This window comes from Chiloscyllium plagiosum, chromosome 3, assembly GCF_004010195.1.
Source record: "Chiloscyllium plagiosum isolate BGI_BamShark_2017 chromosome 3, ASM401019v2, whole genome shotgun sequence".
NCBI classification, from domain to species: Eukaryota; Metazoa; Chordata; class Chondrichthyes; order Orectolobiformes; family Hemiscylliidae; genus Chiloscyllium; species Chiloscyllium plagiosum.
In genome coordinates, this window is record NC_057712.1 from 51,786,397 (window position 1) to 51,805,929 (window position 19,533).

General features: G+C 41.8%; 1 long non-coding RNA gene across 1 annotated transcript in view; it reads right to left on the reverse strand.

The window, feature by feature from the left end:
* Positions 1-4,624: 4,624 nt before the first annotated feature.
* The window catches only part of LOC122543326, a 237,506-nt gene continuing 222,597 nt past the window's right edge, over positions 4,625-19,533 (reverse strand). Inside the window, exon 2 of the long non-coding RNA XR_006309998.1 lies at positions 4,625-5,110. This is a non-coding gene — a long non-coding RNA (uncharacterized LOC122543326). The remainder of the gene's footprint in view (positions 5,111-19,533) is intronic.

Here is a 19,533-nt window from a genome sequence, read left to right on the forward strand (position 1 = left end):
TACACAGTCAGTCGCCTGAGGCGGGAATTGAACCCGGGTCTCTGGCACTGTGAGGCAGCAGTGCTAACCACTGTGCCACCGTGCCACCCACAAATTGAAGGGAAAGTTAGAACAAGAGAAGTCAAGAAAGACAACGGTATCAATGGAGCAGAAAACTCAAAAAGGGATCATGCCGTAAGGTTGAGTGAAATAGGGATTGATAGGAAGGGTGAGGGGAGTAACGAATTAAAAATGTGAATGCACCAAGCATTAGAAATAAGGTGGATGAACTTGAGGATCATTTGGAAATTGGCAGTTATGTTGGTGTGGCTTCAAGTGGACAAGGCCTGGGAAATGAATATTGAAGGCTATACGTACTATCGTAAGGACAGACTGATGGGCAGAGGGGGTGGGGTGGCCCTGTTGGTAAGGAATGATATTCAGTCCCTTACATGGGAGGACCTAGAATCAGGGGATGTACAGTCAGTATGGATAGAGATGAGAAATTCTAAGGGTAGAAAGACCCTCATGGGAGTTATTTACGGGCCCCCAAACAGTAGTCTGAATGTACGGTGTAAGTTGAATAAGGAGCTGAAATTGGCCTGTCGCAAAGATATTACTACAGTTGTTATGGGGGATTTCAACATGCAGGTAGACTGGGAGAATCAGGATGGTACTGGACCTCATGAAAGGGAGTTTGTGGAGTGCCTCCGAGATGGATTCTTAAAACAGCTGGTGCTGGACCCTACCAGGGAGAAGGCAATTCTGGATCTGGTGTTGTGCAACAAACCGGATTTGATCAGGGACCTCGAAGTGAAGGAGCCATAAAGAGGTAGTGACCATAATACAATAAGCTTTAATCTGCAATTTGAAAGGGAGAGGGTACAGTCGGTAGTGACAATATTTCAGTTGAATATAGGGAACTATGGAGCTATGAGGGAGGAGCTGGCCAAAGTTCAATGGTGCAATACTCTAGCAGGGATGGCAGTGTACTTCTGGGTATAATGCAGAAGTTGCAGGATCAGTTCATTCCAAAAAGGAAGAAAGATCCTAAGAGGAGGCAGGGGTGGCCGTGGCTGACAAGGGAAGTTAAGAAACATATAAAGTCAAAAGAGAAGAAGTATAACATGGCAAAGATGAGTGGGAAAACGGAGGACTGGGAAGCTTTTAAAGAACAACAGAGGATTACTAAGAAGGACATACGAAGAGAAAAAATGAGGTATGAAGGTAAACTGGCCAAAAATATAAAGGAGGATAGTAAAAGCTTTTTTAGATATGTGAAAGGAAAAAAAAAAGGTTAAGTCTAAAATTGGGCCCTTGAAGACAGAAACAGGTGAATATATTACGGGGAACAAAGAAATGGCAGAAGAGTTGAATTGGTACTTCAGATCTTTGTTCACTGGGGAAGACACAAGCAATCTCCCAGAGGTAATAGTGGCTGAAGGACCTGAACTGACGGGCATTTATATTTGCCAGGAAATGGTTTTGGAGAGACTGTTAGGTCTGAAGACTGATAAGTCCCCAGGACCTGATGGTCTACATTCCAGGGTACTGAAGGAGGTGGCTCTAGAAATCGTGGATGCATTGGTGATCATTTTACAATGTTCTATAGATTTAGGATCCGTTCCTGCAGATTGGAGGGTGGCTAATGTTGTCCCACTTTTTAAGAAAGGAGGGAGAGAGAAAGCAGGGAATTATAGACCAGTTAGTCTGACCTCAGTGGTGGGAAAGATGCTGGAGTCAATTATAAAGGATGAAATTACGACACATCTGGATAGCAGTAACAGGATAGGTCAGAGTCAGCATGGATTTATGAAGGGGAAATCATGCTTGACTAATCTTCTGGAATTTTTTGAGGATGTAACTCTGAAGATGGACAAGGGAGATCCAGTGGATGTAGTGTACCTGGACTTTCAGAAAGCCTTTGATAAAGTCCCACAAAGGAGGTTAGTGAGCAAAATTATGGCGCATGGTACTGGGGGCAAAATACTGACTTGGATTGAAAATTGGTTGGCTGACAGGAAACAAAGAGTAGTGATAAACGGCTCCCTTTCGGAATGGCAGGCGGTGACCAAAGGGGTACCGTAGGGATCAGTGCTGGGACCGCAGCTTTTTACAATATACATTAATGATATAGATGATGGTATTAGAAGTAATATTAGTAATTTTGCTGATCCCACAAAGCAGGGTGAAATGTGAGGAGGATGTTAGGAGATTACAGGGTGACCTGGACAGGCTAGGTGAGTGGACAGACGCATGGCAGATGCAGTTTAATGTGGATAAATGTGTGGTTATCCACTTTGGTGGCAAGAACAGGACTACCTAAATGGAGTCAAGTTAGGTAAAGGGAGATCTACAATGAGATCTAGGTGTTCTTGTACATCAGTCAATGAAAGTAAGCATGCAGGTACAGCAGGCAGTGAAGAAAGCTAATAGCATGCTAGCCTTCATAACAAGAGGAATTGAGTATAGAAGCAAAGAGGTTCTTCTGCAGCTGTACAGGGCCCTGGTGAGACTGCACCTGGAATATTGTGTGTGCAGTTTTGGTCTCCAAATTTGAGGAAAGACATTCTGGCTATTGAGGGAGTGCAGCGTAGGTTCACGAGGTCAATTCCTGGAATGGCGGGACTATCTTAACGTTGAAAGATTGGAGCGATTGGGCTTGTATATCCTTGAGTTTAGAAGGTTGAGAGATCTGATTGAGACGTATAAAATTATTAAAGGATTGGACACTCTGGAGGCAGGAAGCATGTTTCCGCTGATGGGTGAGTCCCGAACCAGAGGACACCGTTTAAAAATAAGGGGTAAGCCATTTAGAACAGGGTTGAGGAGAAACTTCTTCATCCAGGGAGTGGTGAGTGTGTGGAATGCTCTGCCCCAGAAGGCTGTGGAGGCCAAGTCTCTGGATACTTTCAAGAAAGAGTTGGATAGAGCTCTTAAGGATAGTGGAATCAAGGATTATGGGGATAAGGCAGGAACAGGATCTGATTTCACTGCTCCTTGGATGCTGCCTGAACTACTGTGCTCTTCCAGCACCACTAATCCAGAATCTGGTTTCCAGCATCTGCAGTCATGGTTTTTACTTTGCTGATTGAGGATGATCAGCCATGATCATAATGAATGGTGGTGCTGGCTCGAATGGCCTACTCCTGCACCTATTGTCTATTGTCTATTCTCCTGCTCCTCTGATGCTGCCTGACCTGCTGTGCTTTTCCAGGTCAGGAAACATGTTTCCAGGAATACCCTTCCTAAGTACAGCAGTAACCCTTATCAAAAACGCCACTCCCCCTCATCTCTTGCCCCCTTTCTATCCTTCCTATAGCATTTGTATTCTAGGACATTAAGCTGCCAGTCCTGTCCGTCCCTGAGCCACGTCCTGTAATTGCCATGATATCCCAGCCCCATATTCCTAACCATACCCTGAGTTCATCTGCCTTCCCTGATAAATTAAACTGCATTTATTTCAATGCAAGAGACTTATAAGGCCTACATCATCCTCTACATTGTCCCTGCCTGCCCTGACTGTTTGACTTCCCCTTTTTCCAACTGTACCAATCTCAGATTGATCTCTTTCCTCACTATCACCCTCCCACCTTACTACTTTAAATCCTCCCGAGCAGTTCTAGCAAATCTCCCTGCCAGTAAATTAGTCCTCTTCCAATTCAGGTGCGATCCGTCCTTCTTGTACAGGTCACTTCTACCCCAGAGGAGATTCCAATGATCCAAAAATGTGAACCCTTGGACCCTGCACTAGCTCCTCAGCCGTACATTCATCTGCTCTATCTTCCTATTTCTACTCTCAGTAGCTCATGGTACCAGGAGTAACACAGATGTTAATACCCTCACGGACCCCCTTTTTAAATTCCTGTCTAACTTCCTAAATTCTCCCATCAAAATCTCATCCTTTTCTCTTCCAATGCCGTTAGTTCCAATGTGTACAATGACCTCCTGCTGGTCCCACTCCTCTTTGAGAACAGTCTGCACCCTCTCTGAGACATCTTTGATTCTGGCACCAGGGATGCAACACACCACTCTGGTTTCTTGCTACCAGTCTATTTGTGCCTCTGACTAGACAGTGCTTATCACAATCAATTGCTTGGGACCCGATGTACCCCTCATTACATTAGACCCAGTCTTGGTATAAAAACTTGCTTGACCATGCTACATTCCCATGAGAGTCCATCATCCCCTTCATTTTCCAAAACAGCATCTTTGTTTGAGATAGGGATAGCCACAGGAGACTCCTGCACTGCCTGCCTCCCTCTCCATAGGTAGCCCATCTACCTGACTGTATCTGTGGTTTTTCTCCCTTCCTCTAACTGCCATCCATCACACCCCCCAGCTCCTGTAAATCCCTCATTGTCTCTAACTGCCGCTCCAACCAATCCATATGATTTGATAGGATTCGCAACCAAAGATACTTCCTGCAGACATAATCATCAGTAACATGGAAACTCTCTTTAATCTCCCATATTCGACAGGAGGAATACATCACTCAACTAAAGGCCTTCTTTGCTCCTTGACAATCTACAGACCCAGGAAATAGCATCATATTATTGCTTTGAAAACACTGCTCCAGGCTAACTTAGTATCTGTGTTTTATATTTTTAAAATTTAATCAAGAGACAGACCTCAATAAAACATATTCTAGATAAGTTTTCAATTTTAATGTAATTTAAGGAATCAACAGAGCAATGTGTGAAATTTTGAGAAGCCAAAAACAGAATGATTGGGAAGACAAGAATAACCTTGCAACATTGGATAGAGCGATAGGACAATAAGTTGTAAGATGACAAAAAATTTCCAGATATAAGATTTTTAATACATTATAAATTGTGTAAATATATTCTTTCAGATAACCATAAGTTTGAGTTGTACGAAATTTCTAAATATGCTTTTTGGTCTATAATAAGGCCTTAAAGAGGTGTAGTAAAAGAAGGTAGCTAAGACAGTGTATTTCTTAATGGGAATAGTGAGTTTTTCTTATCACTTGGAAGTTCTCTTCTAATTTATTTTTCCTCTTTTCCAGTTCTTCAATCTTGGAAATGATATTCGATATATCTTCAGAAACGTTGGAATGAAGGTCATTTTCCGAACTTGAATCTAAATAATCTGTACACGGATGGTCCTGCTGAAAAATAAGCAAAATGCATCTTATTAATTTGCTAACAAGTTATTAAAAATGCTCAGAAGATTTTTTTTGTTCATAATAGTTTTTTTCTAACCTTATATTTTCCCTCTGACACATAACAACACATGCATTGAAGATAGCTCAGAGAAGGGTTACTAGACTCCTACCAGTTCTGAAGAAGAGTCATTGGACCCGAAAAATTAATTCTGATTTCTCTCCACAGATGCTGTCAGACCTGCTGAGTTCTTTTCCAGCAATTCCTGTTTTTGTTTCTGATTTCCAGCATCAGCCATTCTTTTGCTTTGTTAATACATGGAATGGTGGTATTATGAGGTAAGGTTAGATAAATTAGGCCTGAATCCACTGGAGTTTAGAAGAATAAGTGATTTGATTGAAACATAGAAGATCCTGAAGAGTCTTGAAAGGTTAAAAATGGAGAGCATATTTTCTCTTATGGGAGAATTGATAACAGGAGTCACAATCTAAAAATAAAGGGCTGCCCATTTAAAATAGAAATGTTTTCTTTTAAAGAGTAATGAGTCTTTGGAACTCTTTTCCTTAAAAGGTGGTGGAAGCAGAGTCTTTAAATACTTTTAAAACAGATGTGGACAGATTCATATTAAGCAAGTGGGTGAAAGATTATTCAGGGTAGATGGGGAGATGGAGTAATCATATTAACAATGAGTGGCACAGTAGATGCAAGTGGCTGAGTTCATATGACTATATCTATGTTAATGTAATGTAATGCATAATAAATTATTCCCACTTCTTTACTCAGGTAAACTACCCAACTGTGTTGGCTCCAATTCAATTCAGGTACATCATCTACTGTCATTCTGTGGTTTCACTCAGCTGCAAACACCGCTTCAATCCAGCTGGAATTGAGAACTCGTCATTTTGTTTTGCCAAATCTCAGTCAGTGGCACATCAAAGTAATATTGACTACCCCTCCCCCCCCATCCCTCCACCCCCACCCCAACCCTGAGATCTGAATCCTCCAACTCGACTTGCAGAGTCTCCAAGGATTAACCTGTCTGGTTCTGAGTAACAGACAGCACTGCTTGTTGAGCGTTTTGCAGCAAACTTCTCACAAACAAGTTCTGTCATGACTGAGTTAGGTATAGGTAAAGTTGCTGTAGTCTGACCAGATCAATGGGCTGCTCTCTCATTAGAGAGAGACAACTTGTTATGGTTTAACCTGAGTGACATCATGTCTCAGGTGAGGAGAAAGGTTAAGAATGAGAGTCCCTATGGTAACTGGTGATGTTTCCATTACTCACCAGCCTTACAGCCAACTGAGCTAACTGATCCTTCAACTTGATTGAATGAGCGAGATCAGTCTGACCTCATTCTTCTCCTGTTTACCTTTCTTTTCTGTCCCATCATAATTGCTCTTCAACCATGTAAATTTATTGCTCTGATTCTACATCCTCAAAAGAACTAGAAATCACATCCATAAAGTAATCATATTTAAATAGAGAAAGAATTTTCCTGCATATTTGATAAGCTAACAGGTATCATACAGATCAATGATATTGCCTCCACAGAGTGCAAAGCTCAGTGAGCACTGGCAGAACATTAATTAGCATGTTTTTAGTTTCAAAAATACACTTTATGAATAAAAATCTTTTATATATCTATATAATCATAAATGCGGTTCAGTTCTGTACAGTATAGACAGGTAGGAGGCTGGAAGAACACACTAAGCCAGGCAGCATTAGGAGTGGAGAAGTTGTTTCAGGTGTAACCCCAGTCCTGAAGAAGGGTTACACCCGAAACGTCGACTTCTTCACATCCTCATGGGTACCAAACTTGTCTTTCAGTGTCTGCTCGGTAACTCTGTTGTTCTGTATCCTGAAGTCCGCCTTGGAGGATGGTGACCCAAAAATCTGAGGCCAAATATCCTTGACCATTGAAGTGTTCCCTGACTGTGAGGGAACATCTTTGTCTGGCGATTGTTGCACAGTGTCCATTCATCTGTTGTTATTGCGTCTGCTTGGTCACACCACTATACCATGTCTTGGGGCATCCATGCCTGCAGTTTATGAGATAGACAACGTTGGCTGAATCACATGAGTACCTGCCAAGTATGTGGTGGATGGTATGCCCATGTGTAATGGTAGTATCCATGTCTACTCTCTGACACATCTTCAGTGGTTGTCATGTCAGGGTTGTATAGTGTTGTGGTTGATGTTGTCCTGAAGGCTGGGCAGTTTGCTGTGAACAATGGTCTGTTTAAGGTTTGGCGATTGTTTAAAGGCGAGAAGTGGAGACGTGGGAAGATCTTGGCAAGGTGCTCATCCTCATCAATTGTTATGAAGGTGTAGAGGTACCTTTTGTACCTTTTAAGAGAGTTGAAAAGCTAGCAAGGACAGACAAAACAGAGTCCTGAACAAGGTAACAATGTATCACTTGGTTGAAACAAATAGCAGCAGATGGGTTGCCATGACACAAAAACAAATCCAAATCCGGTCAATCAGTTTAAATTGTGCCCCAAAATCCAATCAAATTTGAATTTAGTATTTTGATAATATTAACACCAATGAAATGATCCAATGTTCTGTGGTATAAAACTGGACATTTTGAACAGTTATGGAAGAACTACCAAAGAGCAACAAATGTAGACTGCTAGCTGAAGAGGTCTCTGAAAGGTACCTGTCTGTGGGGAGTTTGTGCAGCAGAACTTTGAGGCCGACTTGGAGAGAATATACAGGAGAAAATCTACAAAGTAGAATTGGCAAAGCTAACTGGTTTTGAAACGAGATTATGTTTTGTTTTTGTAAATCTTAATTGGGATATTTTATCCGACTGGAATTGCAGAGTGGGAGGTAAAAGATAGGTTTAAGAAAAAGGAGTTGTAAATAGTTGTTTGTTTGAATATTCTCTATTGGACTTAAAGAATAAAGTTGTTAATTTTACTTTAAATAGTGAACTCTGGGGTAGTTCTTTGTCACTTGAATCATAACAGATTACAGTTTAAGGTGAATCTCTTCTGTTGCTAATTTAAATTAACAGAGGGGCTTACCCCATGTCATAACATCAATGATGTGTTGCAGGCTGCAAAGAACTTGTTGTAGTGTCTGTCTCCTGAGGAGGTCATAATCTGTAGGCAGTCAGTCCATGTGACATATTATAAATTCCTGCTTTGGAAATAGAACTAGTCTGACTCAAGGTTGGGATACAGACAGACTCTAACAACACACATTTAATGCATTGTCTGAGCTGAGATGTCACCTTTTTTGTTATCTCTGGAATGTGACTTGATAGTTCTGAGAATTACATATTAATAAATTGAAACTTGTAACCTAAGTGATTAAAGACTTAACAGCAATCTAGGTTTGTTCCATACATCTTATCAGTTGTATGACACTTTGATCTTTTGCTTTAACATCTGTGTCCTATAATCCTGCTCTGTTAGCTACCTGATGAAGGAGCAGTGCTCCAAAAGCTTGTACTTGCAAATAAACCTGTTGGACTATAACTTGGTTAGATTAGATTAGATTAGATTACTTACAGTGTGGAAACAGGCCCTTCGGCCCAACAAGTCCACACCGACCCGCCGAAGCGTAACCCACCCATACCCCTACATTTACCCCTTTACCTAACACTATGGGCAATTTAGCATGGCCAATTCACCTGACTTGCACATCTTTGGACTGTGGGAGGAAACCGGAGCCCCCGGAGGAAACCCACGCAGACACGGGGAGAACGTGCAAACTCCACACAGTCAGTCGCCTGAGTCGGGAATTGAACCCGGGTCTCTGCTAACCACTGTGCCACCAGTGTTGTGTGATTTTTAACTTTCTCTCAAAGGGTCACAAAGTGATAGAATTTATAAATCCAAAGTGTGGTGAATGCTGGAACATTGAGTAAATTTAAGGAAAGGGTAGACAGATATTTATTTAGTAATGAAATAAATGGTTAAGGGAAGTAGGCAGGAAAGTGGAGTGGAGGCCAAGATACAATCAGCCCTGATTGTATTGAATGGTGGAGCAGGGTCAAGGGGCTGGATGACCTGCTCCAGCTCCGAGTCCTCATGATCTTATGTGCCTTTGTTAACTCAACACTTGATTCAACAGTCCAAAGATGTGCAGGTTAGTTGGATTTGCTATGCTAAATTGCCCCATAGCGTACAGGTTAACTATGGTAAATGTGATGTTATGGGGACAAGGTGGGATGTTCTTCAGTGGGACAGTGCAGATTCAATGGGCTGAATTGCTTCTAACTGCACTGTACGTATTCTATGATTCTATGATTGACTATTCTAACACAAGCTCATAAGCCATTTACCCGCCAAACGATTGGGGTTACCCAAAACTCTATGGCCCACATCATAACTTACATCAAGTCACCTAGAATGGCTTTAGCTGCTCAGCTGAGCATGGTAGAGTTTGTGAAGGTAGGGGGAGAGGTTCAAGGTGCTGGGAGTTGTTTAAATGTGAGACCTTCTACAATAGACAAAACTCTAGCTTCACACTTGCTTTTCGTGCAGCAGCAAACAGGCCCCAATAACTGTCCTTTAGGCCACACCCACCACCTTTGAAATGATGTGAAGATCCTGAGAGATTTCCCAGCTATTAACATTTCAATGGCAATTATTGATGCTTCAGAGCATATGACCCCCAAAGATCTCATCTTGTCACCATCCATCATAACCCATTATTTGAGACAATCTGTCTTGTTATCTTAAGGTGCAACAGGTAGATGAGAATTAGCAGGGAAAAATCCAAGGGGGTACCAGTGGTAACAGGACATGGAAGGAAGGAGGGAAACCATATGGTTGCAATTGGATAAATTGGAATGGCTGTAGCTGTTGTGCTTAATCCGGAATGCATTGCCTGAAGGGATTAGTGAAGCAGACTTCATTATAATTTGGGTAGCTACAAGGGAAAAAAAAGAAACATAGAAAATAGGAGTAGGCTATTTGGCCCTTTAAACCTGTCCCAGCATTCAATATGATCAGAGCTGATCATTCAATTTATTACCCTGTTCCCCTTTCTCCCAAATCCTTTAGCTCGAACAATTATATCTAACGCCTTCTCTATGGGTGAAGAAATTTTCCTTATCACAGTCCCAAATGGTCCACCCTATATTCATGGTTCTGGACTATACTCGGTCATTAGGAACATCATTCCTGCATTACTCTGCCTAGTCCTGTTAGAATTTTATGAGGTTCAATGAGATCTCCTCTCATTCTTCTAACCTCCAGTGTATATAATCCAATCTCTTTATATGTCAGACCTGCCATTCTAGGAGCTGGTCATGTTGCACTCACTCCATTGGCATTGCTGAGACAAGGAGACCCAAACTACATGCAATAATCCAGTTGGGGTCTTACCAACATCCTGTACCAAATAAGAGAGTCATGATTGGGATTCTTTTCAAAGAGCAGGCTTAGTTACAATGGGTTGAATGGACGCTTTCTGTATCATTTTCCCATTCTATGAGTCTTGATATAATTCACAATATTGGATCAGCCTACTTCAGCTAATCACTTGGTCAAGTTCGGCAACCAATCTGTTTAAGTCTTCTCTTTGTGACTGAATTGCTATTAGACAGACAAGGATTTACTGTTACTAATAAGACCCCTTTTTCATTCCAGGAGGAACTATTCAATAGTTCATACAATATAGATCAATGCAATTCAATATAGTGCAGCAATAGACCCTTCAGTCCACCAAGCCTTATTGAGCCATTTGTGTGCTCAATAATATCTCCAACAGCCACTCAAGCAAATACATTTGTTGGTGAGCAGCTGAAACTGGGTCCTGCAAGTATAATTATCAAATGCTGTCAGCATCCATGATTGACCACATCTCAAATGCAGAATAAAACAAAAACCCCAAATTGACATGACTACCCTTCTCATCCCTGATGAAGGGCTTTTGCCCAAAACATTGATTTTTCCTGCTCCTCGGATGCTGCCTGACATGCTGTGCTTTTCTGGCATCACTCTAATCATGGTGAGGCCAATGCAAGACAGAGAGAGAGAGAGAGAGAGAAAAACCCACAATGCTCCCTGCCACAGCAGTGAACCTGTGCAGTTACTACCTTTGCTGTTTGAGTTCATACATCGCTGGACATTGGAGAGCGTCTGTGAAAATTAACAAACAGTGAAATTCACAGCTGATCTTGGAAAAACCTGTTTGGGAGAGGTCACAGCCCAGAAAGATATAATTGAATATTTTTTAAGTGTGGCCTTGCAGTAAGTCTGCAGAAGTGAGTAGAGTGGGTTCTTTCTTGATTATATGTTTTATTGAGATATGTCTCTTGATTAAACTTAAAAATATAAGCCATAGGTATTAAGTTAGCCTGGAGCAGTGTTTTGTAGAGCAATGAGACAGTGCTATTTTCTGGGTCTGTAGATTGAAAGAAGCAAAGATGGGCTTTAGTAGAGTGATATGCTCTTGTCGGATTTGGGAATTTACGGAGAGTTTACGTGTTAATGAGGATTATATCTGCAATAAATGCCATTGGTTGCGAATCCTATCATATTGAATGGATTGGTTGGAGAGACAGTTACAGGCAATGAGGAATTTACAAGAGCAAGGTGATGTGATGGATGGCAGTTTTAGGAAGGAAGAAAAGTTGCAGATACAGTCAGATAGATGGGTTAACTCCAGGAAAGGTAAGAGAGGGGGGCAGGTAGTGCAGGTGTCTTTTGTGGTTATCCCCATTTCAAACAAATATGCTGCTTTGGAAAATGTAAGGAGTGATGGATTCTCAGGGGAATGTAGCACAAACCGCTAAGTTTCTGATATTCACACCAACTCTAATGTAATGAGGGGCTCATCGGGTTCAAACAGATCAAATGTGTCAGGGGGCTCTCTAGTCCAAGGCACAGACACGTTTCTGTGGCCAGCAGTGAAAAACCAGAATGGTGTGTTGCCTCCCTGCTGCCAGAATCAAGGATGGCTCAGAGAGGGTGCAGAATGTTCTCAAGGGGGCAAGAGACCAGCAGGATGTCATAGAACACATTGGAACGAACGACATTGGAAGGGGAAAGGATAACATTTTGAAGGGAGAATATAGAGAGTTAGGCAGGAATTTAAAAAGGAAACCCTCGAGAGTAGTAATACCTGGATTACTCCTGGTGCTACAAGATAGTGAGGGTAGGAATAGGAGGATAGAGCAGATGAATGCATGGCTGAGCAGCTGGTGTGTGGGAAAAGGATTCACATTGTTGGATCATTGGAATCTCTTTGCGGGTTGAAGTGACCTGTACAAGAAAGGTGGATTGCACCTGAATTGGAAGGGGACTGGCAGGGAGATTTGCAAGAGCTGCTCCAGAGGATTTAACCTATTAAGGTGGGGAAGGAGGTGGGACCTAGGGAGATAGTGAGGAAAGAGATCAAGTTGAGACTGGTACAGTTGAGAAAAGAAGCGAGTCAAACAGTCAGGGCAGGCAGGGTCAAAGCAGAGAACAAGGTAGGACTGATAAATTAATTTGCATTTATTTCAATTGCAAGAGGCCTAACAGAGAAGGCAGTTGAACTCAGGGCATGGTTAGGAACATGGGACTGAGATATCATAGCAATTACAGAAACATGGCTCAGGGATGGACAGAACTGGCAGTTTAATGTTCCAGCATACAAATGCTACAGGAAGGACAGAAAGGAGGTAGGAGAGGAGGGGGAATTGATGTTTTTAAGGGACAGCATTACAGCTGTACTGAAGGAAGATATTCCTCGAAATACATCCAGGGAAGTTATTTGGGTGGAACTGAGAAATAAGAAAGGGAAGATCACCTTATTGGGATTTTGCTATAGACCCCCTAATAGTCAGTGGGAAATTAAGCAACAAATTTGTAAGGAGATCTCAGTTATCAATAAGAATAATAGGATGGTTACGGTAGGGGATTTTAACTTTCCAAACATAGACTGGGACTGCCATAATGTTAAAGATTTAGATGGAGAGAAATTTAAGTGCACACAAGAAAATTTTCTGATTCAATATGTGGATGTACCTACTAGAGAAGGTGCAAAACCTGACCTATTCTTGGGAAATAACACAGGGCAGGTGACTGAGGTGTCAGTGGGGGAGCTCTTTGGGGCCAGCAACCATAACTCTATTCATTTTAAAATAGTGATGGAAAAGGATAGACCAGATCTAAAAGTTGAAGTTCTAAATTGGTGGAAGGCTATTTTTGATGGTATTAGGTAGGAACTTTCAAAAGCTGATTGGGGGCAGATGTTTGCAGATAAAGAGACGGCTAGACAATGGGAAGCCTTCAGAAATGAGATAATGAGAGTCCAGAGACAGTGTATTCCTGTTAGGGTGAAAGGGAAGGCTGGTAGGTATAGGGAATGTTGGATGACTAAAGAAATTGGAGCTTTGATTAAGAAAAAGAAGGAAGCACATGTCAGGTATAGACAAGATAGATCAAATGAATCCTTAGTGTATGAAGGCAGTAGGAATATACTTAAGAGGTAAATCAGGAGGGCAAAATGGGGACATGAGATATCTTTAGCAAATGGAGTTAAGGAGAATCCAAAGAGTTTTTATAAATGCATTAAGGACAAAAGGATTACTGGGGAGAAAATAGGGCCCCTCAAAGATCAGCAAGGTGGCCTTTGTGCAGAGCCGCAGGAGATGGGGGAGCTACTAAAAGAGTATTTTGCATCAGTGTTTACATGGAAAATATAGAATGTAGGGAAATAGATGGTGACATCTTGAAAAATGCCAATATTACAGAGGAGGAAGTGTTGGATGTCTTGAAACACATAAAAGTGGATAAATCCCCAGGACCTGATCAGGTGCACCCTAGAACGCTGTGGGAAGATAGGGAAGTGATTGCTGGGCCCCTTGCTGAGATATTTGTATTATCACTAGTCACTGGTGAGCTGCTGGAAGACTGGAGATTGGCTAAAAAGTTGCCCCATTTAAGAAAGGTGGTAAGGACAAGCCAGGGAACTATAGACCAGAGAGCCTGACGTCAGTGGTGGGCAAGTTGGAGGAAATCCTAAGCGTTAGGATGTACACATATTTGGAAAGGCAAGGACTGATTAGAGATAGTAAACATTGGAAATCATGTCTCACAAACTTTATTGAATTTTTTGAAGAAACAACAAAGAGATTGATGACGACAGAGTGGTGGATGTGATCTATATGGACTTCAGTAAGGCGTTTGACAAGGTTCCCCATGGGAGACTGGTTAGCAAGGTCAGATCTCATGGAATACAAGGAGAACTCGCCACTTGGATGCAGAACTGGCTTGAAGGTAGAAGACAGAGGGTGGTGGTGGAGGGTTGCTTTTCAGACTGAAGGCCTGTGACCAGTGGAGTACCACAAGGATCGGTGCTGGGTCCACTACTTTTTGTTATTTATATAAATAATTTGGATGTGAGCATAAGAGGTATAGTTAGTAAGTTTACAGATGACACCAAAATTGGAGGTGTAGTGGACAGTGAAGAAGGTTACCTCAGATTACAACAAGATCTAGATCAGATGGTCCAGTGGACTGAGGAGTGGCAGATGGAATTTTATTTAGATAAATGTGAGATGCTGCATTTTGGGAAAGCAAATCTTAGCAGGACTTATACATTTAATAGCAAGTCCTAGGGACTGTTGCTGAATAAAGAGAACTTGGAGTGCAGGTTCATAGCTCCTTGAAAGTAGAGTTGCAGGTAGATAGGATAGTGAAGAAGGCATTTGGTCTGCTTTCCTTTATTGGTCAGAGTATTGAGTACAGGAGTTAGGAGGTCATGTTGTGGCTGTACAGGACATTGGTTAGGCCACTGTTGGAATATTGCGTGCAATTCTGGTCTCCTTCCTATCGGAAAGATGCTGTGAAACTTGAAAGGGTTCAGAAAAGGTTTACAAGAATGTTGCCAGGGTTGGATGATTTGAGCTATTGGGAGGGATTGAATATGCTGGGGCTATTTTCCCTGGAGCATCGGAGGCTGAAGGGTGACCTTATAGATGTTTATAAAATTATGAAGGGCATGGATAGGATAAATCGACAAGGGCTTTTCAGCAGGGTGGGAGAGTCCAGAACTGGAGGGCATAGGTTTAGGGTGAGAGGGGAAAGACATAAAAGAGACCTAAGGGGCAACATCTTCACTGAGAGGGTGGTACGTGTATGTAATGAGCTGTCAGAGGAAGTGGTGGAGGCTAGTACAATTGCAACATTTAAAAGGCATCTGCATGGGTATATCAATAGGAAGGGTTTGGAGGGATGTGGGCCAGGTGCTGGCAGGTGGGACTAGATTGGGTTGGGATATCTGGTTGGCATGGATGAGTTGGACATGTTTTCATGCTGTATGACTCTATGACTCTATGACAAAGTTAAAATTTGATTAGCCACCTAAAAATTACAGTTATTACTCTTGAACAAATAGCCCCCCCAACGTATTTTGTATCTGAACTATCCGTGCTAACCAGGAGATTAACAAACTGTGCTAACCCTTTCAAAAGACTGAGATTCCTTCACTTGTAGCACAAAGTGTTCACCACTGTCCTTTTGCACTCTTTCATATCGAGTTCACCGCACTATTCATAGACTGTTTAATGCAGTCCAGTCTATTTCATAGCAAATTTGACTCACTGCAAAACAGATTTCTGCACAATAGTTATCTATGGGAACCGCACTTACCCTGCGTGAGTGAAGAGTCCACCTTCTCCTGAGAAGCATTAAATAAAAAGCTGTCAACACCAATCCCAAAACTTGGAGCAGAAAACTCTGATTTGTGATCCATTTCTGGATCTGTGTGCCATCAGTATTTTCAAAGCAGATTGTACGAAATGGGTATGGTAGACACCACTGAGCCAAGTCAGGCTGCGTCACAGCCAAGTCCTCTGGGAACACTTCCATTCCCACTCTGAACCAGGCTGGGCGAGAAAATGCCTCTGAGCTGCCAACAGCCGTCAAGAAAGTCAACATAAAAGATGGACCAAACCCAGATAGAAGCTGCATTTTGCAGCCAATTAGTCAAAGAAGAAAATTAATCTCTAATACAGAAACATTCTGTTGCCAGGCAGCCCATGTGGCATCATAGACAAGGAACATTCTCTCAGCTTCTTTGTTTTTTGTGATGCCATTGCCATATCACAATCATTGAATGCATCCATTTACGGCAAAGATACTGAACAGAAACAGGCCATTTGACCCACCTGCTCTGTTCTGCTCTTTATATATTCTGTGAGTCTCTTCAAAGTACACCTGTTCCAATCCCATCAGTTTACTTCTTTCCTGCTCACTTTATAACTTTCCTTTACATTCTATTCTGGCGAGTTGCTAGTCTATTCCTGTATTCTTGAAATTCCATGGTGAAGAAGTTTCTCCTCCAATCAGAGAATTATAAGGCAGTATTATGCATTAGGAGGCAATTAGGCCTTTCAGGTTCATCAATACTTAAATACAAGTGACAATGAATATCTCTCTATCTCTCTATCATGGAGAAAGCTGTTCCAGATTGAGTTTGCTGCATTGGTTAATGCCTCAATGTAGTCTCGCTGTAAACAATTCTCTATCATGATGCAATTGCATTACAGACACAGAGTTTTATAATAATGCACTATAATAATTCTATGGTTCTGTGAATTCTATATTAGGATGAGGGTACTTACGTCCAAATGAATTATCTTGGATATAAACAAATTCAATTTGGAAAGTGGAGAGCTGTCTGTAGTTGATGGGGTCAACAGATGGAAATAAGCCTTTGAAAATGTTTAAATAAATATGAACATAAGAACAAGAGTCAGCCATTGAGACCTTTGCGTCTGCTCCAGCATTCAGTAAGATTTTTCTTTCTTCACTCACTGGATGTGGTGTCACTGGCTGGACCAGCATTCATTATCCATCCTGCAAGATGGTAGTGATGAGCTGTCGTCTTCAACTGCCACAGTTCATGTAACTGGAGGTAGACCCACAATGCCATTAGCGAGAAGATTCCAGGATTTTGCCTGGCAGCCAGAAATTCATTATCTCAAAGCTTATGATATTGTCCAGTATGCTTGATATAAATGTTAAACTATTTCCTAAATGATCTGGATAAATAATTGATGTGTGACCTCCAATGCTAATGTAATCAGAAAATTTATATAAATCTGATAATTAGAATTGAATTTATGGATAAATTATGCCATAAATGTAATTATTAATTGTAGGAAGGGATTTGTTATTTTACATAAATTGAATACAAGTTTAATAAGATAAGATGTTTAAGTATGCTGAATAACCTTGATTACTAATGTAGTCAGTAAGTTAATTGGTTTTGGGTATATTAAATTAATAGATGAACAAAGTAAGATAATTTGCTTTAACTTTAAAGGTTGTGAGTTTGTGGCTGTTATCAAATTGTGTTTAAATAACATTTTACTGATCTTGACAGTGCAACTAGAAGTATTATAGCTAGGCTATTAATCTAGAAGCCAAACTAATGTTTTGGGGACTCAGGTTTGAATCCTGTCATGGCAGATGGTACAATGTTAAAAATCACACAACAGAGGTTGTAACCCAACAGGTTTATTTGGAAACACTAGCTTTCAAAGCACTGCTTCCTCATCGGGTGATTATAAGATCAGAGGATGCAGAATTTTTTAGCACAAGTTTACAGTGTGATGTAAGTGAAATTATATGTTGAAAAAGACCGGGATTGTTTGTTAAGTCTCTCATCTTTTAGAATGGGCATGTTGGTTTCAGTTCTTTCATATGTAAATTCCAGAACTTTCTTGAAGTTACATTCTCAAGTGAACTTTAACAGTGGGTGCCATGTTGGCCTAGATAATGCATTGAAGGTGTGAGGTGCCCTGTGTGAGGCTGTCTGTGCTCCAATGCTCAGATTGATTCTAATCTAAAAAAAGGATTTACAGGGATTCGTGCAGTTTTTGAGCAAAATAAAATGTAATTCTCCAAGTACAAATTCACCCCACAAACTTATATGTGTGTGTGTGCATGTGGGTGTGTGTGTGCGGGGGAGGTATGAGTGTTGGAGTTTTTGAGCAAAATAAAATGTAATTCTCCAAGTACAAATTCACCCCACAAACTTGTGTGTGTGTGTGCATGTGGGTGTGTGTGTGCGGGGGAGGTATGAGTGTCTGTGAGAGAGTGTGCATATTTGTATGTGTGTGAGCGTGAGTGTAAAGGCATACACGTCTGTGAGAGGGTGCTTATGAGGTAGAGCTTGTGCCTGACAGAGTGTCTGCGTGTGTGTATGGGTCTGTGTGTGTGTGTGTGTGTGTGTGTGTGTAGTGCAGTGGGGTCATCCGTAGTGTGACATGAACCCAAGGTCCCGGTTGAGGCCATTCACATGGGTACTGAACTTGGGGCTATTAGCCTCTGCTTGGCCACTTTGCATTGTTACCTGTCCCGAACTCTATTTTGGAGGATGGTCAACCAAAAGTCCGAGGTCGAATGTTCCAGTCTACTGAAGTATTCTCCGACTGGGAGGGAACACCCCTGTCTGTTGATTGTTGTCCAGTGTCCATTCATCCATTTCCATTGCCATAGCCTGTTTGGTCTCAACAATGTACCATGCTTCAGGGCATCCTTGCTACAAGTGACCCCACTGCACTACACACACACACGTTTGTGGGATGAATTTGTACTTGCTATCTAGCCATGAGTGGCCAGATAGTAGTACTACTGATCAAGCTGGTTGGGTCCTAAAGGACACATTTGTTAGACTGGATCTGTGGCAGGTGCTGAGGGAACCAACAACAAGAAAAAATATACTTGACCTCATCCTTACCAGTCTACCAGCTGTAGGTACATCTGTCCAGGACATTATAAGTGAGAGTGACCACCGCACAGTCCTTGTGGAGACGTAGTTCTACCTTCTAATTGAGAATGCCCTCCATCGTATTGTGTGGCATTATTACCATGCTAAATGGGACAGACTTCGAACAAATCTAGCAACTCAAAACTGGGCATCCATGAGTTGCTATGGGCCATCAACAGCAGCAGACATATATTCCAACACAATCTGTAACCTCATATGGCGGCATATCCCCCACTCAACCATTACCACCAAGCCAAGTGATCAACCCTGATTCAATGGAGTACAGGAGGGCATGCAAGGGGATGAGATGTCAATAGACAATAGAAAATAGGTGCAGGAGTAGGCCATTCAGCCCTTCGAGCCTGGATCGCCATTCAATATAATCATGGCTGATCATTCCTAATCAGTATTCTGTTCCTGCCTTATCTCCATAACCCTTGATTCCACTATCTTTGAGAGCTCTATCCAACTCTTTCTGAAATGAATCCAGATAGTGGGCCTCCACTGCCCTCTGGGGCAGAGCATTCCACACAGCCACCACTCTCTGGGTGAAGATGTTTCTCCTGAGCTCTGTCCTAAATGGTCTACCCCGTATTTTTAAGCTGTGTCCTCTGGTTCGGCACTCACCCATCAGCGGAAATATGTTTCCTACTGCCAGAGTGTCCAATCCTTTCATAATCTTATACGTCTCAATCAAATCCC